Raw genomic sequence first — 26,747 nt, 5'->3', positions numbered from 1 at the left:
CTCACATTTGGCTGATAACTTACAATCCTCCATGAGGTGAGAATTTGTAGGTCCACGAGCCAGGTTGACTCTTCCTGACCCTCCTTCTTGACTGCAGTGCCAAACTCTTCGATCTTGTCCTTTTCATGATGATCCTTATCGAAATATCATAAACACATCACCTGGAGCCATCCTGCTGGATGGTGAGCGCTTAGCACCTTTTAATCTCTTTCGTCAGTTACCTGCCTGGTCCAGACAGATCCACTTATGTTGATGTTATTTCCATGACCGAGAACAATAAACTCCACCAGGGTGAGGTATTCCAGGCTCCAGAGCTGATATACGTGAAAAGGTTTCTCTCCTGCCTCGACAGGAGTGAATGCTGTGGCCTGGGGCCGGTTAGTTGTAAGAATGGCCTCCCTAATTACTTAATTGTGTTACATGACGGCAGTTATGCTGTGTCACTGTTATGATAATGTCCCAAATTCCAGTCCTTTGACACTATCAGTTCTGTTGTGATGTTGGAATGTTTGAAATTGATCCATCGGAATGCAGCCTGCGTCTGTGTGCTTTGTGTAAGGTTTTGGCTCTCATTCACAGTACTATTGTCCGTGAGGGTTGGGGTTCCTTCCCCATACTCCATAAAGTCCAGTTTTAAAGTCCAGTCGGGGGGCGGGGGGCGGGAGGTGGGGGTGGGGAGGAGGAATTCCGATCCCAATTCTTCCAGTGCAAAGAGTCGTCCACGACTTGAGTTTCGCTCGCTGGCACGTTCCGAGGTCCAGGACTACGTGCTGTGGGATGCAGTAAAGCTTGGGGCAGCCGCTCCAAAGGCTCCATGGAGAAAGACCACTGTGTAAGGGGGTCCTCCCGCCATAGTTTACCGAGTGGCCGGCACCCGTGTAAGACCCCCTCGGGCTGTATGCGCCAACACTATTTTTGCTGCGTTTTGCAAATGTACATTGCATAGAAAAGGGTTGCAAATTTTTATGGAATATTATATATTCTGGGGGAGCAAAGACGAACCCCTGCTGGCCAGCAGATGAAACTGCGGAAGTGAAACAGTCGCGTGCAGGCAGTTTGCAGACAGGAAACGAGGGATCCCGTGCCTTGGCGGCAACACGTTGAGCAGCCATCGACTTGTCAAGTTAAGAGCGCTACCTTCAGCTAATTGCTGCTTACTACACGCTTACTCTAAAAAAGCACATACTCCTTCAAGTGTGAATTTAAGCAGCGGCCAAAGGATGATTTTGCTCTGCTTTCCTCTACAGTCCTGCGCCGCAGCAGCTGAGCTACGGAAGGGAAGTGACAAAAGTGCTGGCTGATGGTTTGCCGCTCAGGCCTTGGCCTAGCCATTGCTGCCGCTGTGCTGTGGGACTGTGAACGGCCAGCTGCTCTCCACAGCCTGGGCCAATGCTGTAATGGATAAGACGTCTGTCTAGGGATGGGAAGCTGATAGCTTTGACTCCTGGCTGGCTGAGAGTTTTGTGTCGACTTTGTCCTGCGGCTTGGGAACACTTTGCAACTTGGTCTACTTGGGCGTGCTGCATGGCAGTGCCTTCTTAGCGCAGTAGGCAGCGCGTCAGTCTCATAATCTGAAGGTCCTGAGTTCGATCCTCAGAGAAGGCAATGTGCCCACTGTGCTTTCTTTTGCCATCACTCACTTGACCTTTCCGCTCTCGTTGCGTGCCAAAATCCAGCCGCTTTGCTTGCTGCAGTGCTGCAAAGCATTTGACAGCCTCCAGCACTGGAGATGGGAGCGCAAGGCAAGACGTTGTCAGCTGGTTGCCACAAGTGCTGAATGTGAAGATTGGAGCCCAGGAAAAAGCAGAATGGAGAATGCAGGCATCGATCCCGCTACCTCTCACATGCTAAGCAAGCGCTCTACCATTTGAGCTAATTCCCCAGCTTGGCTAAGACAGCTGAGCCCAGATTCTTTCACAACAGCCCCATAGCAGCTGTCTCCAAGTTGCTCCTTGAGCTGCAGGGAAATGCGGCTTGGGCTTGGGCTTGGGCTTGGGCTTGGCTCACTGCCTGAACGCAGTCAGTGCTTTGCTTCAATCAGCAGGTCCCTCCAGCAGCAGCAAGTTAGCAGCGGCAGGACCGGCCAGCTCCAATAACCATGAAAGAAGCCCAGAAGAGCCCCAGCTGGCGCAAGGAAAAGCTGGTGAGCGGAAACTAGCAGCCGCCACGAGTGTGAGGGAGCAGTCGAGAGCCCTGTCTGACTGACACAAGACTTCTTTTGCTTTCCAGTGAGTGCTGAGGTTTTGCCTGCCATGCTGCTCAAACTGGACGCACCCCTCGAACTGTATCGTTAATATTCTCAATTGCTGTAAATGTAAAACTGTAATTGACATGACAATTGTGAAACGGAAGGGTTGGGAAGAAACTCATGACAGTATTGAAGGAAACTGATCTCCCTTGCAATGTTTGTATTTTTTGGTGCTGTTTGGAAACTGTTTGGCAATGTAATTTTTACAGATATTTATGAATAAAGTATATTTTGGAAATAAAAAAAAACTGGACGCACACCCCAGGTAAGCATCAACTCTTGCTGGAGAACCATCAACTAGCTGAAAGGCGCACTTTGGTCTGCCTGAAACCTGCTGCTCGTTCTTTGTGAGAGCTTCCTGCTCCTGTTTACCCCCCTTACTGATGGTTCTTTAGGATTTTAGAAAGGACAAATTGCACAGGCACAGGGTTGGGCGGAACCGTAAACTTCTTTATTAAGACCCCCCTAACACCCTGATACAAAGACCTCGAAACGAATGTAAAGGACACCACACGACACCTTGCTTGCTTAGACCGATTTAAATCCCTCCACCATTTAACCTCGGCTCGGCTCGGCTCCCACCCAAACACACAAGTCACCACCACTTTTAAGACGCACCTTTTCCGAAAACCCACAAGCAAAAGCCCACACTTCTGCCCCAAACTCACTCAATTCAAAACCCCAAACCCTCCCAGGATTTCTTTGTCACACTTAAAATTGCTTTCAACTCTCAGCCCCAAATACCCCTCACATTTGGCTGATAACTTACAATCCTCCATGAGGTGAGAATTTGTAGGTCCACGAGCCAGGTTGACTCTTCCTGACCCTCCTTCTTGACTGCAGTGCCAAACTCTTCGATCTTGTCCTTTTCATGATGATCCTTATCGAAATATCATAAACACATCACCTGGAGCCATCCTGCTGGATGGTGAGCGCTTAGCACCTTTTAATCTCTTTCGTCAGTTACCTGCCTGGTCCAGACAGATCCACTTATGTTGATGTTATTTCCATGACCGAGAACAATAAACTCCACCAGGGTGAGGTATTCCAGGCTCCAGAGCTGATATACGTGAAAAGGTTTCTCTCCTGCCTCGACAGGAGTGAATGCTGTGGCCTGGGGCCGGTTAGTTGTAAGAATGGCCTCCCTAATTACTTAATTGTGTTACATGACGGCAGTTATGCTGTGTCACTGTTATGATAATGTCCCAAATTCCAGTCCTTTGACACTATCAGTTCTGTTGTGATGTTGGAATGTTTGAAATTGATCCATCGGAATGCAGCCTGCGTCTGTGTGCTTTGTGTAAGGTTTTGGCTCTCATTCACAGTACTATTGTCCGTGAGGGTTGGGGTTCCTTCCCCATACTCCATAAAGTCCAGTTTTAAAGTCCAGTCGGGGGGCGGGGGGCGGGAGGTGGGGGTGGGGAGGAGGAATTCCGATCCCAATTCTTCCAGTGCAAAGAGTCGTCCACGACTTGAGTTTCGCTCGCTGGCACGTTCCGAGGTCCAGGACTACGTGCTGTGGGATGCAGTAAAGCTTGGGGCAGCCGCTCCAAAGGCTCCATGGAGAAAGACCACTGTGTAAGGGGGTCCTCCCGCCATAGTTTACCGAGTGGCCGGCACCCGTGTAAGACCCCCTCGGGCTGTATGCGCCAACACTATTTTTGCTGCGTTTTGCAAATGTACATTGCATAGAAAAGGGTTGCAAATTTTTATGGAATATTATATATTCTGGGGGAGCAAAGACGAACCCCTGCTGGCCAGCAGATGAAACTGCGGAAGTGAAACAGTCGCGTGCAGGCAGTTTGCAGACAGGAAACGAGGGATCCCGTGCCTTGGCGGCAACACGTTGAGCAGCCATCGACTTGTCAAGTTAAGAGCGCTACCTTCAGCTAATTGCTGCTTACTACACGCTTACTCTAAAAAAGCACATACTCCTTCAAGTGTGAATTTAAGCAGCGGCCAAAGGATGATTTTGCTCTGCTTTCCTCTACAGTCCTGCGCCGCAGCAGCTGAGCTACGGAAGGGAAGTGACAAAAGTGCTGGCTGATGGTTTGCCGCTCAGGCCTTGGCCTAGCCATTGCTGCCGCTGTGCTGTGGGACTGTGAACGGCCAGCTGCTCTCCACAGCCTGGGCCAATGCTGTAATGGATAAGACGTCTGTCTAGGGATGGGAAGCTGATAGCTTTGACTCCTGGCTGGCTGACAGTTTTGTGTCGACTTTGTCCTGCGGCTTGGGAACACTTTGCAACTTGGTCTACTTGGGCGTGCTGCATGGCAGTGCCTTCTTAGCGCAGTAGGCAGCGCGTCAGTCTCATAATCTGAAGGTCCTGAGTTCGATCCTCAGAGAAGGCAGTGTGCCCACTGTGCTTTCTTTTGCCATCACTCACTTGACCTTTCCGCTCTCGTTGCGTGCCAAAATCCAGCCGCTTTGCTTGCTGCAGTGCTGCAAAGCATTTGACAGCCTCCAGCACTGGAGATGGGAGCGCAAGGCAAGACGTTGTCAGCTGGTTGCCACAAGTGCTGAATGTGAAGATTGGAGCCCAGGAAAAAGCAGAATGGAGAATGCAGGCATCGATCCCGCTACCTCTCACATGCTAAGCAAGCGCTCTACCATTTGAGCTAATTCCCCAGCTTGGCTAAGACAGCTGAGCCCAGATTCTTTCACAACAGCCCCATAGCAGCTGTCTCCAAGTTGCTCCTTGAGCTGCAGGGAAATGCGGCTTGGGCTTGGGCTTGGGCTTGGGCTTGGCTCACTGCCTGAACGCAGTCAGTGCTTTGCTTCAATCAGCAGGTCCCTCCAGCAGCAGCAAGTTAGCAGCGGCAGGACCGGCCAGCTCCAATAACCATGAAAGAAGCCCAGAAGAGCCCCAGCTGGCGCAAGGAAAAGCTGGTGAGCGGAAACTAGCAGCCGCCACGAGTGTGAGGGAGCAGTCGAGAGCCCTGTCTGACTGACACAAGACTTCTTTTGCTTTCCAGTGAGTGCTGAGGTTTTGCCTGCCATGCTGCTCAAACTGGACGCACCCCTCGAACTGTATCGTTAATATTCTCAATTGCTGTAAATGTAAAACTGTAATTGACATGACAATTGTGAAACGGAAGGGTTGGGAAGAAACTCATGACAGTATTGAAGGAAACTGATCTCCCTTGCAATGTTTGTATTTTTTGGTGCTGTTTGGAAACTGTTTGGCAATGTAATTTTTACAGATATTTATGAATAAAGTATATTTTGGAAATAAAAAAAAACTGGACGCACACCCCAGGTAAGCATCAACTCTTGCTGGAGAACCATCAACTAGCTGAAAGGCGCACTTTGGTCTGCCTGAAACCTGCTGCTCGTTCTTTGTGAGAGCTTCCTGCTCCTGTTTACCCCCCTTACTGATGGTTCTTTAGGATTTTAGAAAGGACAAATTGCACAGGCACAGGGTTGGGCGGAACCGTAAACTTCTTTATTAAGACCCCCCTAACACCCTGATACAAAGACCTCGAAACGAATGTAAAGGACACCACACGACACCTTGCTTGCTTAGACCGATTTAAATCCCTCCACCATTTAACCTCGGCTCGGCTCGGCTCCCACCCAAACACACAAGTCACCACCACTTTTAAGACGCACCTTTTCCGAAAACCCACAAGCAAAAGCCCACACTTCTGCCCCAAACTCACTCAATTCAAAACCCCAAACCCTCCCAGGATTTCTTTGTCACACTTAAAATTGCTTTCAACTCTCAGCCCCAAATACCCCTCACATTTGGCTGATAACTTACAATCCTCCATGAGGTGAGAATTTGTAGGTCCACGAGCCAGGTTGACTCTTCCTGACCCTCCTTCTTGACTGCAGTGCCAAACTCTTCGATCTTGTCCTTTTCATGATGATCCTTATCGAAATATCATAAACACATCACCTGGAGCCATCCTGCTGGATGGTGAGCGCTTAGCACCTTTTAATCTCTTTCGTCAGTTACCTGCCTGGTCCAGACAGATCCACTTATGTTGATGTTATTTCCATGACCGAGAACAATAAACTCCACCAGGGTGAGGTATTCCAGGCTCCAGAGCTGATATACGTGAAAAGGTTTCTCTCCTGCCTCGACAGGAGTGAATGCTGTGGCCTGGGGCCGGTTAGTTGTAAGAATGGCCTCCCGAATTACTTAATTGTGTTACATGACGGCAGTTATGCTGTGTCACTGTTATGATAATGTCCCAAATTCCAGTCCTTTGACACTATCAGTTCTGTTGTGATGTTGGAATGTTTGAAATTGATCCATCGGAATGCAGCCTGCGTCTGTGTGCTTTGTGTAAGGTTTTGGCTCTCATTCACAGTACTATTGTCCGTGAGGGTTGGGGTTCCTTCCCCATACTCCATAAAGTCCAGTTTTAAAGTCCAGTCGGGGGGCGGGGGGCGGGAGGTGGGGGTGGGGAGGAGGAATTCCGATCCCAATTCTTCCAGTGCAAAGAGTCGTCCACGACTTGAGTTTCGCTCGCTGGCACGTTCCGAGGTCCAGGACTACGTGCTGTGGGATGCAGTAAAGCTTGGGGCAGCCGCTCCAAAGGCTCCATGGAGAAAGACCACTGTGTAAGGGGGTCCTCCCGCCATAGTTTACCGAGTGGCCGGCACCCGTGTAAGACCCCCTCGGGCTGTATGCGCCAACACTATTTTTGCTGCGTTTTGCAAATGTACATTGCATAGAAAAGGGTTGCAAATTTTTATGGAATATTATATATTCTGGGGGAGCAAAGATGAACCCCTGCTGGCCAGCAGATGAAACTGCGGAAGTGAAACAGTCGCGTGCAGGCAGTTTGCAGACAGGAAACGAGGGATCCCGTGCCTTGGCGGCAACACGTTGAGCAGCCATCGACTTGTCAAGTTAAGAGCGCTACCTTCAGCTAATTGCTGCTTACTACACGCTTACTCTAAAAAAGCACATACTCCTTCAAGTGTGAATTTAAGCAGCGGCCAAAGGATGATTTTGCTCTGCTTTCCTCTACAGTCCTGCGCCGCAGCAGCTGAGCTACGGAAGGGAAGTGACAAAAGTGCTGGCTGATGGTTTGCCGCTCAGGCCTTGGCCTAGCCATTGCTGCCGCTGTGCTGTGGGACTGTGAACGGCCAGCTGCTCTCCACAGCCTGGGCCAATGCTGTAATGGATAAGACGTCTGTCTAGGGATGGGAAGCTGATAGCTTTGACTCCTGGCTGGCTGACAGTTTTGTGTCGACTTTGTCCTGCGGCTTGGGAACACTTTGCAACTTGGTCTACTTGGGCGTGCTGCATGGCAGTGCCTTCTTAGCGCAGTAGGCAGCGCGTCAGTCTCATAATCTGAAGGTCCTGAGTTCGATCCTCAGAGAAGGCAGTGTGCCCACTGTGCTTTCTTTTGCCATCACTCACATGACCTTTCCGCTCTCGTTGCGTGCCAAAATCCAGCCGCTTTGCTTGCTGCAGTGCTGCAAAGCATTTGACAGCCTCCAGCACTGGAGATGGGAGCGCAAGGCAAGACGTTGTCAGCTGGTTGCCACAAGTGCTGAATGTGAAGATTGGAGCCCAGGAAAAAGCAGAATGGAGAATGCAGGCATCGATCCCGCTACCTCTCACATGCTAAGCAAGCGCTCTACCATTTGAGCTAATTCCCCAGCTTGGCTAAGACAGCTGAGCCCAGATTCTTTCACAACAGCCCCATAGCAGCTGTCTCCAAGTTGCTCCTTGAGCTGCAGGGAAATGCGGCTTGGGCTTGGGCTTGGGCTTGGGCTTGGCTCACTGCCTGAACGCAGTCAGTGCTTTGCTTCAATCAGCAGGTCCCTCCAGCAGCAGCAAGTTAGCAGCGGCAGGACCGGCCAGCTCCAATAACCATGAAAGAAGCCCAGAAGAGCCCCAGCTGGCGCAAGGAAAAGCTGGTGAGCGGAAACTAGCAGCCGCCACGAGTGTGAGGGAGCAGTCGAGAGCCCTGTCTGACTGACACAAGACTTCTTTTGCTTTCCAGTGAGTGCTGAGGTTTTGCCTGCCATGCTGCTCAAACTGGACGCACCCCTCGAACTGTATCGTTAATATTCTCAATTGCTGTAAATGTAAAACTGTAATTGACATGACAATTGTGAAACGGAAGGGTTGGGAAGAAACTCATGACAGTATTGAAGGAAACTGATCTCCCTTGCAATGTTTGTATTTTTTGGTGCTGTTTGGAAACTGTTTGGCAATGTAATTTTTACAGATATTTATGAATAAAGTATATTTTGGAAATAAAAAAAAACTGGACGCACACCCCAGGTAAGCATCAACTCTTGCTGGAGAACCATCAACTAGCTGAAAGGCGCACTTTGGTCTGCCTGAAACCTGCTGCTCGTTCTTTGTGAGAGCTTCCTGCTCCTGTTTACCCCCCTTACTGATGGTTCTTTAGGATTTTAGAAAGGACAAATTGCACAGGCACAGGGTTGGGCGGAACCGTAAACTTCTTTATTAAGACCCCCCTAACACCCTGATACAAAGACCTCGAAACGAATGTAAAGGACACCACACGACACCTTGCTTGCTTAGACCGATTTAAATCCCTCCACCATTTAACCTCGGCTCGGCTCGGCTCCCACCCAAACACACAAGTCACCACCACTTTTAAGACGCACCTTTTCCGAAAACCCACAAGCAAAAGCCCACACTTCTGCCCCAAACTCACTCAATTCAAAACCCCAAACCCTCCCAGGATTTCTTTGTCACACTTAAAATTGCTTTCAACTCTCAGCCCCAAATACCCCTCACATTTGGCTGATAACTTACAATCCTCCATGAGGTGAGAATTTGTAGGTCCACGAGCCAGGTTGACTCTTCCTGACCCTCCTTCTTGACTGCAGTGCCAAACTCTTCGATCTTGTCCTTTTCATGATGATCCTTATCGAAATATCATAAACACATCACCTGGAGCCATCCTGCTGGATGGTGAGCGCTTAGCACCTTTTAATCTCTTTCGTCAGTTACCTGCCTGGTCCAGACAGATCCACTTATGTTGATGTTATTTCCATGACCGAGAACAATAAACTCCACCAGGGTGAGGTATTCCAGGCTCCAGAGCTGATATACGTGAAAAGGTTTCTCTCCTGCCTCGACAGGAGTGAATGCTGTGGCCTGGGGCCGGTTAGTTGTAAGAATGGCCTCCCTAATTACTTAATTGTGTTACATGACGGCAGTTATGCTGTGTCACTGTTATGATAATGTCCCAAATTCCAGTCCTTTGACACTATCAGTTCTGTTGTGATGTTGGAATGTTTGAAATTGATCCATCGGAATGCAGCCTGCGTCTGTGTGCTTTGTGTAAGGTTTTGGCTCTCATTCACAGTACTATTGTCCGTGAGGGTTGGGGTTCCTTCCCCATACTCCATAAAGTCCAGTTTTAAAGTCCAGTCGGGGGGCGGGGGGCGGGAGGTGGGGGTGGGGAGGAGGAATTCCGATCCCAATTCTTCCAGTGCAAAGAGTCGTCCACGACTTGAGTTTCGCTCGCTGGCACGTTCCGAGGTCCAGGACTACGTGCTGTGGGATGCAGTAAAGCTTGGGGCAGCCGCTCCAAAGGCTCCATGGAGAAAGACCACTGTGTAAGGGGGTCCTCCCGCCATAGTTTACCGAGTGGCCGGCACCCGTGTAAGACCCCCTCGGGCTGTATGCGCCAACACTATTTTTGCTGCGTTTTGCAAATGTACATTGCATAGAAAAGGGTTGCAAATTTTTATGGAATATTATATATTCTGGGGGAGCAAAGACGAACCCCTGCTGGCCAGCAGATGAAACTGCGGAAGTGAAACAGTCGCGTGCAGGCAGTTTGCAGACAGGAAACGAGGGATCCCGTGCCTTGGCGGCAACACGTTGAGCAGCCATCGACTTGTCAAGTTAAGAGCGCTACCTTCAGCTAATTGCTGCTTACTACACGCTTACTCTAAAAAAGCACATACTCCTTCAAGTGTGAATTTAAGCAGCGGCCAAAGGATGATTTTGCTCTGCTTTCCTCTACAGTCCTGCGCCGCAGCAGCTGAGCTACGGAAGGGAAGTGACAAAAGTGCTGGCTGATGGTTTGCCGCTCAGGCCTTGGCCTAGCCATTGCTGCCGCTGTGCTGTGGGACTGTGAACGGCCAGCTGCTCTCCACAGCCTGGGCCAATGCTGTAATGGATAAGACGTCTGTCTAGGGATGGGAAGCTGATAGCTTTGACTCCTGGCTGGCTGACAGTTTTGTGTCGACTTTGTCCTGCGGCTTGGGAACACTTTGCAACTTGGTCTACTTGGGCGTGCTGCATGGCAGTGCCTTCTTAGCGCAGTAGGCAGCGCGTCAGTCTCATAATCTGAAGGTCCTGAGTTCGATCCTCAGAGAAGGCAGTGTGCCCACTGTGCTTTCTTTTGCCATCACTCACTTGACCTTTCCGCTCTCGTTGCGTGCCAAAATCCAGCCGCTTTGCTTGCTGCAGTGCTGCAAAGCATTTGACAGCCTCCAGCACTGGAGATGGGAGCGCAAGGCAAGACGTTGTCAGCTGGTTGCCACAAGTGCTGAATGTGAAGATTGGAGCCCAGGAAAAAGCAGAATGGAGAATGCAGGCATCGATCCCGCTACCTCTCACATGCTAAGCAAGCGCTCTACCATTTGAGCTAATTCCCCAGCTTGGCTAAGACAGCTGAGCCCAGATTCTTTCACAACAGCCCCATAGCAGCTGTCTCCAAGTTGCTCCTTGAGCTGCAGGGAAATGCGGCTTGGGCTTGGGCTTGGGCTTGGGCTTGGCTCACTGCCTGAACGCAGTCAGTGCTTTGCTTCAATCAGCAGGTCCCTCCAGCAGCAGCAAGTTAGCAGCGGCAGGACCGGCCAGCTCCAATAACCATGAAAGAAGCCCAGAAGAGCCCCAGCTGGCGCAAGGAAAAGCTGGTGAGCGGAAACTAGCAGCCGCCACGAGTGTGAGGGAGCAGTCGAGAGCCCTGTCTGACTGACACAAGACTTCTTTTGCTTTCCAGTGAGTGCTGAGGTTTTGCCTGCCATGCTGCTCAAACTGGACGCACCCCTCGAACTGTATCGTTAATATTCTCAATTGCTGTAAATGTAAAACTGTAATTGACATGACAATTGTGAAACGGAAGGGTTGGGAAGAAACTCATGACAGTATTGAAGGAAACTGATCTCCCTTGCAATGTTTGTATTTTTTGGTGCTGTTTGGAAACTGTTTGGCAATGTAATTTTTACAGATATTTATGAATAAAGTATATTTTGGAAATAAAAAAAAACTGGACGCACACCCCAGGTAAGCATCAACTCTTGCTGGAGAACCATCAACTAGCTGAAAGGCGCACTTTGGTCTGCCTGAAACCTGCTGCTCGTTCTTTGTGAGAGCTTCCTGCTCCTGTTTACCCCCCTTACTGATGGTTCTTTAGGATTTTAGAAAGGACAAATTGCACAGGCACAGGGTTGGGCGGAACCGTAAACTTCTTTATTAAGACCCCCCTAACACCCTGATACAAAGACCTCGAAACGAATGTAAAGGACACCACACGACACCTTGCTTGCTTAGACCGATTTAAATCCCTCCACCATTTAACCTCGGCTCGGCTCGGCTCCCACCCAAACACACAAGTCACCACCACTTTTAAGACGCACCTTTTCCGAAAACCCACAAGCAAAAGCCCACACTTCTGCCCCAAACTCACTCAATTCAAAACCCCAAACCCTCCCAGGATTTCTTTGTCACACTTAAAATTGCTTTCAACTCTCAGCCCCAAATACCCCTCACATTTGGCTGATAACTTACAATCCTCCATGAGGTGAGAATTTGTAGGTCCACGAGCCAGGTTGACTCTTCCTGACCCTCCTTCTTGACTGCAGTGCCAAACTCTTCGATCTTGTCCTTTTCATGATGATCCTTATCGAAATATCATAAACACATCACCTGGAGCCATCCTGCTGGATGGTGAGCGCTTAGCACCTTTTAATCTCTTTCGTCAGTTACCTGCCTGGTCCAGACAGATCCACTTATGTTGATGTTATTTCCATGACCGAGAACAATAAACTCCACCAGGGTGAGGTATTCCAGGCTCCAGAGCTGATATACGTGAAAAGGTTTCTCTCCTGCCTCGACAGGAGTGAATGCTGTGGCCTGGGGCCGGTTAGTTGTAAGAATGGCCTCCCTAATTACTTAATTGTGTTACATGACGGCAGTTATGCTGTGTCACTGTTATGATAATGTCCCAAATTCCAGTCCTTTGACACTATCAGTTCTGTTGTGATGTTGGAATGTTTGAAATTGATCCATCGGAATGCAGCCTGCGTCTGTGTGCTTTGTGTAAGGTTTTGGCTCTCATTCACAGTACTATTGTCCGTGAGGGTTGGGGTTCCTTCCCCATACTCCATAAAGTCCAGTTTTAAAGTCCAGTCGGGGGGCGGGGGGCGGGAGGTGGGGGTGGGGAGGAGGAATTCCGATCCCAATTCTTCCAGTGCAAAGAGTCGTCCACGACTTGAGTTTCGCTCGCTGGCACGTTCCGAGGTCCAGGACTACGTGCTGTGGGATGCAGTAAAGCTTGGGGCAGCCGCTCCAAAGGCTCCATGGAGAAAGACCACTGTGTAAGGGGGTCCTCCCGCCATAGTTTACCGAGTGGCCGGCACCCGTGTAAGACCCCCTCGGGCTGTATGCGCCAACACTATTTTTGCTGCGTTTTGCAAATGTACATTGCATAGAAAAGGGTTGCAAATTTTTATGGAATATTATATATTCTGGGGGAGCAAAGACGAACCCCTGCTGGCCAGCAGATGAAACTGCGGAAGTGAAACAGTCGCGTGCAGGCAGTTTGCAGACAGGAAACGAGGGATCCCGTGCCTTGGCGGCAACACGTTGAGCAGCCATCGACTTGTCAAGTTAAGAGCGCTACCTTCAGCTAATTGCTGCTTACTACACGCTTACTCTAAAAAAGCACATACTCCTTCAAGTGTGAATTTAAGCAGCGGCCAAAGGATGATTTTGCTCTGCTTTCCTCTACAGTCCTGCGCCGCAGCAGCTGAGCTACGGAAGGGAAGTGACAAAAGTGCTGGCTGATGGTTTGCCGCTCAGGCCTTGGCCTAGCCATTGCTGCCGCTGTGCTGTGGGACTGTGAACGGCCAGCTGCTCTCCACAGCCTGGGCCAATGCTGTAATGGATAAGACGTCTGTCTAGGGATGGGAAGCTGATAGCTTTGACTCCTGGCTGGCTGAGAGTTTTGTGTCGACTTTGTCCTGCGGCTTGGGAACACTTTGCAACTTGGTCTACTTGGGCGTGCTGCATGGCAGTGCCTTCTTAGCGCAGTAGGCAGCGCGTCAGTCTCATAATCTGAAGGTCCTGAGTTCGATCCTCAGAGAAGGCAGTGTGCCCACTGTGCTTTCTTTTGCCATCACTCACTTGACCTTTCCGCTCTCGTTGCGTGCCAAAATCCAGCCGCTTTGCTTGCTGCAGTGCTGCAAAGCATTTGACAGCCTCCAGCACTGGAGATGGGAGCGCAAGGCAAGACGTTGTCAGCTGGTTGCCACAAGTGCTGAATGTGAAGATTGGAGCCCAGGAAAAAGCAGAATGGAGAATGCAGGCATCGATCCCGCTACCTCTCACATGCTAAGCAAGCGCTCTACCATTTGAGCTAATTCCCCAGCTTGGCTAAGACAGCTGAGCCCAGATTCTTTCACAACAGCCCCATAGCAGCTGTCTCCAAGTTGCTCCTTGAGCTGCAGGGAAATGCGGCTTGGGCTTGGGCTTGGGCTTGGGCTTGGCTCACTGCCTGAACGCAGTCAGTGCTTTGCTTCAATCAGCAGGTCCCTCCAGCAGCAGCAAGTTAGCAGCGGCAGGACCGGCCAGCTCCAATAACCATGAAAGAAGCCCAGAAGAGCCCCAGCTGGCGCAAGGAAAAGCTGGTGAGCGGAAACTAGCAGCCGCCACGAGTGTGAGGGAGCAGTCGAGAGCCCTGTCTGACTGACACAAGACTTCTTTTGCTTTCCAGTGAGTGCTGAGGTTTTGCCTGCCATGCTGCTCAAACTGGACGCACCCCTCGAACTGTATCGTTAATATTCTCAATTGCTGTAAATGTAAAACTGTAATTGACATGACAATTGTGAAACGGAAGGGTTGGGAAGAAACTCATGACAGTATTGAAGGAAACTGATCTCCCTTGCAATGTTTGTATTTTTTGGTGCTGTTTGGAAACTGTTTGGCAATGTAATTTTTACAGATATTTATGAATAAAGTATATTTTGGAAATAAAAAAAAACTGGACGCACACCCCAGGTAAGCATCAACTCTTGCTGGAGAACCATCAACTAGCTGAAAGGCGCACTTTGGTCTGCCTGAAACCTGCTGCTCGTTCTTTGTGAGAGCTTCCTGCTCCTGTTTACCCCCCTTACTGATGGTTCTTTAGGATTTTAGAAAGGACAAATTGCACAGGCACAGGGTTGGGCGGAACCGTAAACTTCTTTATTAAGACCCCCCTAACACCCTGATACAAAGACCTCGAAACGAATGTAAAGGACACCACACGACACCTTGCTTGCTTAGACCGATTTAAATCCCTCCACCATTTAACCTCGGCTCGGCTCGGCTCCCACCCAAACACACAAGTCACCACCACTTTTAAGACGCACCTTTTCCGAAAACCCACAAGCAAAAGCCCACACTTCTGCCCCAAACTCACTCAATTCAAAACCCCAAACCCTCCCAGGATTTCTTTGTCACACTTAAAATTGCTTTCAACTCTCAGCCCCAAATACCCCTCACATTTGGCTGATAACTTACAATCCTCCATGAGGTGAGAATTTGTAGGTCCACGAGCCAGGTTGACTCTTCCTGACCCTCCTTCTTGACTGCAGTGCCAAACTCTTCGATCTTGTCCTTTTCATGATGATCCTTATCGAAATATCATAAACACATCACCTGGAGCCATCCTGCTGGATGGTGAGCGCTTAGCACCTTTTAATCTCTTTCGTCAGTTACCTGCCTGGTCCAGACAGATCCACTTATGTTGATGTTATTTCCATGACCGAGAACAATAAACTCCACCAGGGTGAGGTATTCCAGGCTCCAGAGCTGATATACGTGAAAAGGTTTCTCTCCTGCCTCGACAGGAGTGAATGCTGTGGCCTGGGGCCGGTTAGTTGTAAGAATGGCCTCCCTAATTACTTAATTGTGTTACATGACGGCAGTTATGCTGTGTCACTGTTATGATAATGTCCCAAATTCCAGTCCTTTGACACTATCAGTTCTGTTGTGATGTTGGAATGTTTGAAATTGATCCATCGGAATGCAGCCTGCGTCTGTGTGCTTTGTGTAAGGTTTTGGCTCTCATTCACAGTACTATTGTCCGTGAGGGTTGGGGTTCCTTCCCCATACTCCATAAAGTCCAGTTTTAAAGTCCAGTCGGGGGGCGGGGGGCGGGAGGTGGGGGTGGGGAGGAGGAATTCCGATCCCAATTCTTCCAGTGCAAAGAGTCGTCCACGACTTGAGTTTCGCTCGCTGGCACGTTCCGAGGTCCAGGACTACGTGCTGTGGGATGCAGTAAAGCTTGGGGCAGCCGCTCCAAAGGCTCCATGGAGAAAGACCACTGTGTAAGGGGGTCCTCCCGCCATAGTTTACCGAGTGGCCGGCACCCGTGTAAGACCCCCTCGGGCTGTATGCGCCAACACTATTTTTGCTGCGTTTTGCAAATGTACATTGCATAGAAAAGGGTTGCAAATTTTTATGGAATATTATATATTCTGGGGGAGCAAAGACGAACCCCTGCTGGCCAGCAGATGAAACTGCGGAAGTGAAACAGTCGCGTGCAGGCAGTTTGCAGACAGGAAACGAGGGATCCCGTGCCTTGGCGGCAACACGTTGAGCAGCCATCGACTTGTCAAGTTAAGAGCGCTACCTTCAGCTAATTGCTGCTTACTACACGCTTACTCTAAAAAAGCACATACTCCTTCAAGTGTGAATTTAAGCAGCGGCCAAAGGATGATTTTGCTCTGCTTTCCTCTACAGTCCTGCGCCGCAGCAGCTGAGCTACGGAAGGGAAGTGACAAAAGTGCTGGCTGATGGTTTGCCGCTCAGGCCTTGGCCTAGCCATTGCTGCCGCTGTGCTGTGGGACTGTGAACGGCCAGCTGCTCTCCACAGCCTGGGCCAATGCTGTAATGGATAAGACGTCTGTCTAGGGATGGGAAGCTGATAGCTTTGACTCCTGGCTGGCTGAGAGTTTTGTGTCGACTTTGTCCTGCGGCTTGGGAACACTTTGCAACTTGGTCTACTTGGGCGTGCTGCATGGCAGTGCCTTCTTAGCGCAGTAGGCAGCGCGTCAGTCTCATAATCTGAAGGTCCTGAGTTCGATCCTCAGAGAAGGCAGTGTGCCCACTGTGCTTTCTTTTGCCATCACTCACTTGACCTTTCCGCTCTCGTTGCGTGCCAAAATCCAGCCGCTTTGCTTGCTGCAGTGCTGCAAAGCATTTGACAGCCTCCAGCACTGGAGATGGGAGCGCAAGGCAAGACGTTGTCAGCTGGTTGCCACAAGTGCTGAATGTGAAGATTGGAGCCCAGGAAAAAGCAGAATGGAGAATGCAGGCATCGATCCCGCTACCTCTCACATGCTAAGCAAGCGCTCTACCATTTGAGCTAATTCCCCAGCTTGGCTAAGACAGCTGAGCCCAGATTCTTTCACAACAGCCCCATAGCAGCTGTCTCCAAGTTGCTCCTTGAGCTGCAGGGAAATGCGGCTTGGGCTTGGGCTTGGGCTTGGGCTTGGCTCACTGCCTGAACGCAGTCAGTGCTTTGCTTCAATCAGCAGGTCCCTCCAGCAGCAGCAAGTTAGCAGCGGCAGGACCGGCCAGCTCCAATAACCATGAAAGAAGCCCAGAAGAGCCCCAGCTGGCGCAAGGAAAAGCTGGTGAGCGGAAACTAGCAGCCGCCACGAGTGTGAGGGAGCAGTCGAGAGCCCTGTCTGACTGACACAAGACTTCTTTTGCTTTCCAGTGAGTGCTGAGGTTTTGCCTGCCATGCTGCTCAAACTGGACGCACCCCTCGAACTGTATCGTTAATATTCTCAATTGCTGTAAATGTAAAACTGTAATTGACATGACAATTGTGAAACGGAAGGGTTGGGAAGAAACTCATGACAGTATTGAAGGAAACTGATCTCCCTTGCAATGTTTGTATTTTTTGGTGCTGTTTGGAAACTGTTTGGCAATGTAATTTTTACAGATATTTATGAATAAAGTATATTTTGGAAATAAAAAAAAACTGGACGCACACCCCAGGTAAGCATCAACTCTTGCTGGAGAACCATCAACTAGCTGAAAGGCGCACTTTGGTCTGCCTGAAACCTGCTGCTCGTTCTTTGTGAGAGCTTCCTGCTCCTGTTTACCCCCCTTACTGATGGTTCTTTAGGATTTTAGAAAGGACAAATTGCACAGGCACAGGGTTGGGCGGAACCGTAAACTTCTTTATTAAGACCCCCCTAACACCCTGATACAAAGACCTCGAAACGAATGTAAAGGACACCACACGACACCTTGCTTGCTTAGACCGATTTAAATCCCTCCACCATTTAACCTCGGCTCGGCTCGGCTCCCACCCAAACACACAAGTCACCACCACTTTTAAGACGCACCTTTTCCGAAAACCCACAAGCAAAAGCCCACACTTCTGCCCCAAACTCACTCAATTCAAAACCCCAAACCCTCCCAGGATTTCTTTGTCACACTTAAAATTGCTTTCAACTCTCAGCCCCAAATACCCCTCACATTTGGCTGATAACTTACAATCCTCCATGAGGTGAGAATTTGTAGGTCCACGAGCCAGGTTGACTCTTCCTGACCCTCCTTCTTGACTGCAGTGCCAAACTCTTCGATCTTGTCCTTTTCATGATGATCCTTATCGAAATATCATAAACACATCACCTGGAGCCATCCTGCTGGATGGTGAGCGCTTAGCACCTTTTAATCTCTTTCGTCAGTTACCTGCCTGGTCCAGACAGATCCACTTATGTTGATGTTATTTCCATGACCGAGAACAATAAACTCCACCAGGGTGAGGTATTCCAGGCTCCAGAGCTGATATACGTGAAAAGGTTTCTCTCCTGCCTCGACAGGAGTGAATGCTGTGGCCTGGGGCCGGTTAGTTGTAAGAATGGCCTCCCTAATTACTTAATTGTGTTACATGACGGCAGTTATGCTGTGTCACTGTTATGATAATGTCCCAAATTCCAGTCCTTTGACACTATCAGTTCTGTTGTGATGTTGGAATGTTTGAAATTGATCCATCGGAATGCAGCCTGCGTCTGTGTGCTTTGTGTAAGGTTTTGGCTCTCATTCACAGTACTATTGTCCGTGAGGGTTGGGGTTCCTTCCCCATACTCCATAAAGTCCAGTTTTAAAGTCCAGTCGGGGGGCGGGGGGCGGGAGGTGGGGGTGGGGAGGAGGAATTCCGATCCCAATTCTTCCAGTGCAAAGAGTCGTCCACGACTTGAGTTTCGCTCGCTGGCACGTTCCGAGGTCCAGGACTACGTGCTGTGGGATGCAGTAAAGCTTGGGGCAGCCGCTCCAAAGGCTCCATGGAGAAAGACCACTGTGTAAGGGGGTCCTCCCGCCATAGTTTACCGAGTGGCCGGCACCCGTGTAAGACCCCCTCGGGCTGTATGCGCCAACACTATTTTTGCTGCGTTTTGCAAATGTACATTGCATAGAAAAGGGTTGCAAATTTTTATGGAATATTATATATTCTGGGGGAGCAAAGACGAACCCCTGCTGGCCAGCAGATGAAACTGCGGAAGTGAAACAGTCGCGTGCAGGCAGTTTGCAGACAGGAAACGAGGGATCCCGTGCCTTGGCGGCAACACGTTGAGCAGCCATCGACTTGTCAAGTTAAGAGCGCTACCTTCAGCTAATTGCTGCTTACTACACGCTTACTCTAAAAAAGCACATACTCCTTCAAGTGTGAATTTAAGCAGCGGCCAAAGGATGATTTTGCTCTGCTTTCCTCTACAGTCCTGCGCCGCAGCAGCTGAGCTACGGAAGGGAAGTGACAAAAGTGCTGGCTGATGGTTTGCCGCTCAGGCCTTGGCCTAGCCATTGCTGCCGCTGTGCTGTGGGACTGTGAACGGCCAGCTGCTCTCCACAGCCTGGGCCAATGCTGTAATGGATAAGACGTCTGTCTAGGGATGGGAAGCTGATAGCTTTGACTCCTGGCTGGCTGAGAGTTTTGTGTCGACTTTGTCCTGCGGCTTGGGAACACTTTGCAACTTGGTCTACTTGGGCGTGCTGCATGGCAGTGCCTTCTTAGCGCAGTAGGCAGCGCGTCAGTCTCATAATCTGAAGGTCCTGAGTTCGATCCTCAGAGAAGGCAGTGTGCCCACTGTGCTTTCTTTTGCCATCACTCACTTGACCTTTCCGCTCTCGTTGCGTGCCAAAATCCAGCCGCTTTGCTTGCTGCAGTGCTGCAAAGCATTTGACAGCCTCCAGCACTGGAGATGGGAGCGCAAGGCAAGACGTTGTCAGCTGGTTGCCACAAGTGCTGAATGTGAAGATTGGAGCCCAGGAAAAAGCAGAATGGAGAATGCAGGCATCGATCCCGCTACCTCTCACATGCTAAGCGAGCGCTCTACCATTTGAGCTAATTCCCCAGCTTGGCTAAGACAGCTGAGCCCAGATTCTTTCACAACAGCCCCATAGCAGCTGTCTCCAAGTTGCTCCTTGAGCTGCAGGGAAATGCGGCTTGGGCTTGGGCTTGGGCTTGGGCTTGGCTCACTGCCTGAACGCAGTCAGTGCTTTGCTTCAATCAGCAGGTCCCTCCAGCAGCAGCAAGTTAGCAGCGGCAGGACCGGCCAGCTCCAATAACCATGAAAGAAGCCCAGAAGAGCCCCAGCTGGCGCAAGGAAAAGCTGGTGAGCGGAAACTAGCAGCCGCCACGAGTGTGAGGGAGCAGTCGAGAGCCCTGTCTGACTGACACAAGACTTCTTTTGCTTTCCAGTGAGTGCTGAGGTTTTGCCTGCCATGCTGCTCAAACTGGACGCACCCCTCGAACTGTATCGTTAATATTCTCAATTGCTGTAAATGTAAAACTGTAATTGACATGACAATTGTGAAACGGAAGGGTTGGGAAGAAACTCATGACAGTATTGAAGGAAACTGATCTCCCTTGCAATGTTTGTATTTTTTGGTGCTGTTTGGAAACTGTTTGGCAATGTAATTTTTACAGATATTTATGAATAAAGTATATTTTGGAAATAAAAAAAAACTGGACGCACACCCCAGGTAAGCATCAACTCTTGCTGGAGAACCATCAACTAGCTGAAAGGCGCACTTTGGTCTGCCTGAAACCTGCTGCTCGTTCTTTGTGAGAGCTTCCTGCTCCTGTTTACCCCCCTTACTGATGGTTCTTTAGGATTTTAGAAAGGACAAATTGCACAGGCACAGGGTTGGGCGGAACCGTAAACTTCTTTATTAAGACCCCCCTAACACCCTGATACAAAGACCTCGAAACGAATGTAAAGGACACCACACGACACCTTGCTTGCTTAGACCGATTTAAATCCCTCCACCATTTAACCTCGGCTCGGCTCGGCTCCCACCCAAACACACAAGTCACCACCACTTTTAAGACGCACCTTTTCCGAAAACCCACAAGCAAAAGCCCACACTTCTGCCCCAAACTCACTCAATTCAAAACCCCAAACCCTCCCAGGATTTCTTTGTCACACTTAAAATTGCTTTCAACTCTCAGCCCCAAATACCCCTCACATTTGGCTGATAACTTACAATCCTCCATGAGGTGAGAATTTGTAGGTCCACGAGCCAGGTTGACTCTTCCTGACCCTCCTTCTTGACTGCAGTGCCAAACTCTTCGATCTTGTCCTTTTCATGATGATCCTTATCGAAATATCATAAACACATCATCTGGAGCCATCCTGCTGGATGGTGAGCGCTTAGCACCTTTTAATCTCTTTCGTCAGTTACCTGCCTGGTCCAGACAGATCCACTTATGTTGATGTTATTTCCATGACCGAGAACAATAAACTCCACCAGGGTGAGGTATTCCAGGCTCCAGAGCTGATATACGTGAAAAGGTTTCTCTCCTGCCTCGACAGGAGTGAATGCTGTGGCCTGGGGCCGGTTAGTTGTAAGAATGGCCTCCCTAATTACTTAATTGTGTTACATGACGGCAGTTATGCTGTGTCACTGTTATGATAATGTCCCAAATTCCAGTCCTTTGACACTATCAGTTCTGTTGTGATGTTGGAATGTTTGAAATTGATCCATCGGAATGCAGCCTGCGTCTGTGTGCTTTGTGTAAGGTTTTGGCTCTCATTCACAGTACTATTGTCCGTGAGGGTTGGGGTTCCTTCCCCATACTCCATAAAGTCCAGTTTTAAAGTCCAGTCGGGGGGCGGGGGGCGGGAGGTGGGGGTGGGGAGGAGGAATTCCGATCCCAATTCTTCCAGTGCAAAGAGTCGTCCACGACTTGAGTTTCGCTCGCTGGCACGTTCCGAGGTCCAGGACTACGTGCTGTGGGATGCAGTAAAGCTTGGGGCAGCCGCTCCAAAGGCTCCATGGAGAAAGACCACTGTGTAAGGGGGTCCTCCCGCCATAGTTTACCGAGTGGCCGGCACCCGTGTAAGACCCCCTCGGGCTGTATGCGCCAACACTATTTTTGCTGCGTTTTGCAAATGTACATTGCATAGAAAAGGGTTGCAAATTTTTATGGAATATTATATATTCTGGGGGAGCAAAGACGAACCCCTGCTGGCCAGCAGATGAAACTGCGGAAGTGAAACAGTCGCGTGCAGGCAGTTTGCAGACAGGAAACGAGGGATCCCGTGCCTTGGCGGCAACACGTTGAGCAGCCATCGACTTGTCAAGTTAAGAGCGCTACCTTCAGCTAATTGCTGCTTACTACACGCTTACTCTAAAAAAGCACATACTCCTTCAAGTGTGAATTTAAGCAGCGGCCAAAGGATGATTTTGCTCTGCTTTCCTCTACAGTCCTGCGCCGCAGCAGCTGAGCTACGGAAGGGAAGTGACAAAAGTGCTGGCTGATGGTTTGCCGCTCAGGCCTTGGCCTAGCCATTGCTGCCGCTGTGCTGTGGGACTGTGAACGGCCAGCTGCTCTCCACAGCCTGGGCCAATGCTGTAATGGATAAGACGTCTGTCTAGGGATGGGAAGCTGATAGCTTTGACTCCTGGCTGGCTGAGAGTTTTGTGTCGACTTTGTCCTGCGGCTTGGGAACACTTTGCAACTTGGTCTACTTGGGCGTGCTGCATGGCAGTGCCTTCTTAGCGCAGTAGGCAGCGCGTCAGTCTCATAATCTGAAGGTCCTGAGTTCGATCCTCAGAGAAGGCAGTGTGCCCACTGTGCTTTCTTTTGCCATCACTCACTTGACCTTTCCGCTCTCGTTGCGTGCCAAAATCCAGCCGCTTTGCTTGCTGCAGTGCTGCAAAGCATTTGACAGCCTCCAGCACTGGAGATGGGAGCGCAAGGCAAGACGTTGTCAGCTGGTTGCCACAAGTGCTGAATGTGAAGATTGGAGCCCAGGAAAAAGCAGAATGGAGAATGCAGGCATCGATCCCGCTACCTCTCACATGCTAAGCAAGCGCTCTACCATTTGAGCTAATTCCCCAGCTTGGCTAAGACAGCTGAGCCCAGATTCTTTCACAACAGCCCCATAGCAGCTGTCTCCAAGTTGCTCCTTGAGCTGCAGGGAAATGCGGCTTGGGCTTGGGCTTGGGCTTGGGCTTGGCTCACTGCCTGAACGCAGTCAGTGCTTTGCTTCAATCAGCAGGTCCCTCCAGCAGCAGCAAGTTAGCAGCGGCAGGACCGGCCAGCTCCAATAACCATGAAAGAAGCCCAGAAGAGCCCCAGCTGGCGCAAGGAAAAGCTGGTGAGCGGAAACTAGCAGCCGCCACGAGTGTGAGGGAGCAGTCGAGAGCCCTGTCTGACTGACACAAGACTTCTTTTGCTTTCCAGTGAGTGCTGAGGTTTTGCCTGCCATGCTGCTCAAACTGGACGCACCCCTCGAACTGTATCGTTAATATTCTCAATTGCTGTAAATGTAAAACTGTAATTGACATGACAATTGTGAAACGGAAGGGTTGGGAAGAAACTCATGACAGTATTGAAGGAAACTGATCTCCCTTGCAATGTTTGTATTTTTTGGTGCTGTTTGGAAACTGTTTGGCAATGTAATTTTTACAGATATTTATGAATAAAGTATATTTTGGAAATAAAAAAAAACTGGACGCACACCCCAGGTAAGCATCAACTCTTGCTGGAGAACCATCAACTAGCTGAAAGGCGCACTTTGGTCTGCCTGAAACCTGCTGCTCGTTCTTTGTGAGAGCTTCCTGCTCCTGTTTACCCCCCTTACTGATGGTTCTTTAGGATTTTAGAAAGGACAAATTGCACAGGCACAGGGTTGGGCGGAACCGTAAACTTCTTTATTAAGACCCCCCTAACACCCTGATACAAAGACCTCGAAACGAATGTAAAGGACACCACACGACACCTTGCTTGCTTAGACCGATTTAAATCCCTCCACCATTTAACCTCGGCTCGGCTCGGCTCCCACCCAAACACACAAGTCACCACCACTTTTAAGACGCACCTTTTCCGAAAACCCACAAGCAAAAGCCCACACTTCTGCCCCAAACTCACTCAATTCAAAACCCCAAACCCTCCCAGGATTTCTTTGTCACACTTAAAATTGCTTTCAACTCTCAGCCCCAAATACCCCTCACATTTGGCTGATAACTTACAATCCTCCATGAGGTGAGAATTTGTAGGTCCACGAGCCAGGTTGACTCTTCCTGACCCTCCTTCTTGACTGCAGTGCCAAACTCTTCGATCTTGTCCTTTTCATGATGATCCTTATCGAAATATCATAAACACATCACCTGGAGCCATCCTGCTGGATGGTGAGCGCTTAGCACCTTTTAATCTCTTTCGTCAGTTACCTGCCTGGTCCAGACAGATCCACTTATGTTGATGTTATTTCCATGACCGAGAACAATAAACTCCACCAGGGTGAGGTATTCCAGGCTCCAGAGCTGATATACGTGAAAAGGTTTCTCTCCTGCCTCGACAGGAGTGAATGCTGTGGCCTGGGGCCGGTTAGTTGTAAGAATGGCCTCCCTAATTACTTAATTGTGTTACATGACGGCAGTTATGCTGTGTCACTGTTATGATAATGTCCCAAATTCCAGTCCTTTGACACTATCAGTTCTGTTGTGATGTTGGAATGTTTGAAATTGATCCATCGGAATGCAGCCTGCGTCTGTGTGCTTTGTGTAAGGTTTTGGCTCTCATTCACAGTACTATTGTCCGTGAGGGTTGGGGTTCCTTCCCCATACTCCATAAAGTCCAGTTTTAAAGTCCAGTCGGGGGGCGGGGGGCGGGAGGTGGGGGTGGGGAGGAGGAATTCCGATCCCAATTCTTCCAGTGCAAAGAGTCGTCCACGACTTGAGTTTCGCTCGCTGGCACGTTCCGAGGTCCAGGACTACGTGCTGTGGGATGCAGTAAAGCTTGGGGCAGCCGCTCCAAAGGCTCCATGGAGAAAGACCACTGTGTAAGGGGGTCCTCCCGCCATAGTTTACCGAGTGGCCGGCACCCGTGTAAGACCCCCTCGGGCTGTATGCGCCAACACTATTTTTGCTGCGTTTTGCAAATGTACATTGCATAGAAAAGGGTTGCAAATTTTTATGGAATATTATATATTCTGGGGGAGCAAAGACGAACCCCTGCTGGCCAGCAGATGAAACTGCGGAAGTGAAACAGTCGCGTGCAGGCAGTTTGCAGACAGGAAACGAGGGATCCCGTGCCTTGGCGGCAACACGTTGAGCAGCCATCGACTTGTCAAGTTAAGAGCGCTACCTTCAGCTAATTGCTGCTTACTACACGCTTACTCTAAAAAAGCACATACTCCTTCAAGTGTGAATTTAAGCAGCGGCCAAAGGATGATTTTGCTCTGCTTTCCTCTACAGTCCTGCGCCGCAGCAGCTGAGCTACGGAAGGGAAGTGACAAAAGTGCTGGCTGATGGTTTGCCGCTCAGGCCTTGGCCTAGCCATTGCTGCCGCTGTGCTGTGGGACTGTGAACGGCCAGCTGCTCTCCACAGCCTGGGCCAATGCTGTAATGGATAAGACGTCTGTCTAGGGATGGGAAGCTGATAGCTTTGACTCCTGGCTGGCTGAGAGTTTTGTGTCGACTTTGTCCTGCGGCTTGGGAACACTTTGCAACTTGGTCTACTTGGGCGTGCTGCATGGCAGTGCCTTCTTAGCGCAGTAGGCAGCGCGTCAGTCTCATAATCTGAAGGTCCTGAGTTCGATCCTCAGAGAAGGCAGTGTGCCCACTGTGCTTTCTTTTGCCATCACTCACTTGACCTTTCCGCTCTCGTTGCGTGCCAAAATCCAGCCGCTTTGCTTGCTGCAGTGCTGCAAAGCATTTGACAGCCTCCAGCACTGGAGATGGGAGCGCAAGGCAAGACGTTGTCAGCTGGTTGCCACAAGTGCTGAATGTGAAGATTGGAGCCCAGGAAAAAGCAGAATGGAGAATGCAGGCATCGATCCCGCTACCTCTCACATGCTAAGCAAGCGCTCTACCATTTGAGCTAATTCCCCAGCTTGGCTAAGACAGCTGAGCCCAGATTCTTTCACAACAGCCCCATAGCAGCTGTCTCCAAGTTGCTCCTTGAGCTGCAGGGAAATGCGGCTTGGGCTTGGGCTTGGGCTTGGGCTTGGCTCACTGCCTGAACGCAGTCAGTGCTTTGCTTCAATCAGCAGGTCCCTCCAGCAGCAGCAAGTTAGCAGCGGCAGGACCGGCCAGCTCCAATAACCATGAAAGAAGCCCAGAAGAGCCCCAGCTGGCGCAAGGAAAAGCTGGTGAGCGGAAACTAGCAGCCGCCACGAGTGTGAGGGAGCAGTCGAGAGCCCTGTCTGACTGACACAAGACTTCTTTTGCTTTCCAGTGAGTGCTGAGGTTTTGCCTGCCATGCTGCTCAAACTGGACGCACCCCTCGAACTGTATCGTTAATATTCTCAATTGCTGTAAATGTAAAACTGTAATTGACATGACAATTGTGAAACGGAAGGGTTGGGAAGAAACTCATGACAGTATTGAAGGAAACTGATCTCCCTTGCAATGTTTGTATTTTTTGGTGCTGTTTGGAAACTGTTTGGCAATGTAATTTTTACAGATATTTATGAATAAAGTATATTTTGGAAATAAAAAAAAACTGGACGCACACCCCAGGTAAGCATCAACTCTTGCTGGAGAACCATCAACTAGCTGAAAGGCGCACTTTGGTCTGCCTGAAACCTGCTGCTCGTTCTTTGTGAGAGCTTCCTGCTCCTGTTTACCCCCCTTACTGATGGTTCTTTAGGATTTTAGAAAGGACAAATTGCACAGGCACAGGGTTGGGCGGAACCGTAAACTTCTTTATTAAGACCCCCCTAACACCCTGATACAAAGACCTCGAAACGAATGTAAAGGACACCACACGACACCTTGCTTGCTTAGACCGATTTAAATCCC

At 49.9% G+C, this 26,747-nt stretch overlaps 9 non-coding genes across 9 annotated transcripts; all 9 read left to right on the top strand.

Moving 5' to 3' along the window:
* The first annotated feature begins 1,532 nt into the window (after positions 1-1,532).
* trnam-cau (transfer RNA methionine (anticodon CAU)) lies at positions 1,533-1,605 on the top strand. The gene has a single exon. It is a non-coding gene; the product is annotated as a tRNA-Met (tRNA).
* A 2,921-nt stretch (positions 1,606-4,526) lies between these two features.
* trnam-cau (transfer RNA methionine (anticodon CAU)) lies at positions 4,527-4,599 on the top strand. Its single transcript has one exon. It is a non-coding gene; the product is annotated as a tRNA-Met (tRNA).
* A 2,921-nt stretch (positions 4,600-7,520) lies between these two features.
* Positions 7,521-7,593, top strand: trnam-cau (transfer RNA methionine (anticodon CAU)). Its single transcript has one exon. It is a non-coding gene; the product is annotated as a tRNA-Met (tRNA).
* Positions 7,594-10,514: 2,921 nt separating this feature from the next.
* Positions 10,515-10,587, top strand: trnam-cau (transfer RNA methionine (anticodon CAU)). Its single transcript has one exon. It is a non-coding gene; the product is annotated as a tRNA-Met (tRNA).
* A 2,921-nt stretch (positions 10,588-13,508) lies between these two features.
* trnam-cau (transfer RNA methionine (anticodon CAU)) lies at positions 13,509-13,581 on the top strand. Its single transcript has one exon. It is a non-coding gene; the product is annotated as a tRNA-Met (tRNA).
* Positions 13,582-16,502: 2,921 nt separating this feature from the next.
* trnam-cau (transfer RNA methionine (anticodon CAU)) lies at positions 16,503-16,575 on the top strand. Its single transcript has one exon. It is a non-coding gene; the product is annotated as a tRNA-Met (tRNA).
* A 2,921-nt stretch (positions 16,576-19,496) lies between these two features.
* Positions 19,497-19,569, top strand: trnam-cau (transfer RNA methionine (anticodon CAU)). Its single transcript has one exon. It is a non-coding gene; the product is annotated as a tRNA-Met (tRNA).
* Positions 19,570-22,490: 2,921 nt separating this feature from the next.
* On the top strand, positions 22,491-22,563 carry trnam-cau (transfer RNA methionine (anticodon CAU)). The gene has a single exon. It is a non-coding gene; the product is annotated as a tRNA-Met (tRNA).
* Positions 22,564-25,484: 2,921 nt separating this feature from the next.
* Positions 25,485-25,557, top strand: trnam-cau (transfer RNA methionine (anticodon CAU)). Its single transcript has one exon. It is a non-coding gene; the product is annotated as a tRNA-Met (tRNA).
* Positions 25,558-26,747: the final 1,190 nt, after the last annotated feature.

This window comes from Heterodontus francisci, chromosome 5 (genome assembly GCF_036365525.1).
Source record: "Heterodontus francisci isolate sHetFra1 chromosome 5, sHetFra1.hap1, whole genome shotgun sequence".
Taxonomy (NCBI): Eukaryota; Metazoa; Chordata; class Chondrichthyes; order Heterodontiformes; family Heterodontidae; genus Heterodontus; species Heterodontus francisci.
The sequence above is the reverse complement of the archived record's forward strand: the minus strand, read 5'-3'. Positions and strand labels throughout refer to the sequence as shown.